Below are 907 nucleotides of genomic sequence, written 5' to 3'. Positions count from 1 at the left end.
TCAGGATCCACGGGCAGGACGGACACACGTCGGGCAGGACGCCAGGTAGCAGAGGCACGGGTATCACAGGCCACGCCCTAACGCGTTTCGTCAGAGACTTCGTCAGAGGGTGTGGCTCTGTGAATACCCGATATAACTATATAGCAAGTGTCAACCAATAAGGAGGCAAGGGGGCGGATGATGTCACCAGACCTCTCTTGATACACAAGGATATGTGTGTCTATTAGCAGTTCACACAGCGTAATAGCGATTGGCAGACAATGCATAATCTTTCAAGAGTTATGCTCTGCGCAATGGAAATACATAATATACATAGTGCACCATGGAGCGCTCCTCTTCTGCTTCTATGTTTTAGATTTGTTGTTCATCCTGACCCTGGATGCTGTGCCTACTTGAAAGAGGAAGCTGCAGTCTATAAGTGGACTTTGGTGAACTTTATTATCCCTATTCCAAGGGTATTTTGCTGGACTCAAAAGTGACATTTTATTTGCTTTGAGCGCTGCTCACACACATCCATTTTCAGTGTTTGTTTTGTCCTTGTGAAGGGTCTGTCTGTGTGATTTCAGCTGCTCTGATTATTCTGCTATATTGGCATCATGTGGCGCAATGGTGATTTAACAAATAAGAGGTCATTAGAATGTAGCAGAATCTTTAATGAGGATAATAATGTGTTGTTATCTGTTATTGATCAGCCTAAAAAAGCTGATTTGTTGATTAGTTTAGAAAAGCTGCATATCAAAGAGGCTAAACTATGGTGGGACATCAAAAGTCTTTCTAATTATGTAGAATGTCAGCGGATCCCACGTGGTTTACGCTTATTGAAAACACCTACTATAGGCAATAATTGCGAGCACTTCTCTAAAGAGTGGTGCCGCATACTTGACGAATGTTCCTTTGAATTAATGCG

This window comes from Crinia signifera, chromosome 8 (genome assembly GCF_055691185.1).
Source record: "Crinia signifera chromosome 8, ASM5569118v1, whole genome shotgun sequence".
In the NCBI taxonomy this organism is placed as follows: domain Eukaryota; kingdom Metazoa; phylum Chordata; class Amphibia; order Anura; family Myobatrachidae; genus Crinia; species Crinia signifera.
This window is presented reverse-complemented; position numbering follows the sequence as displayed.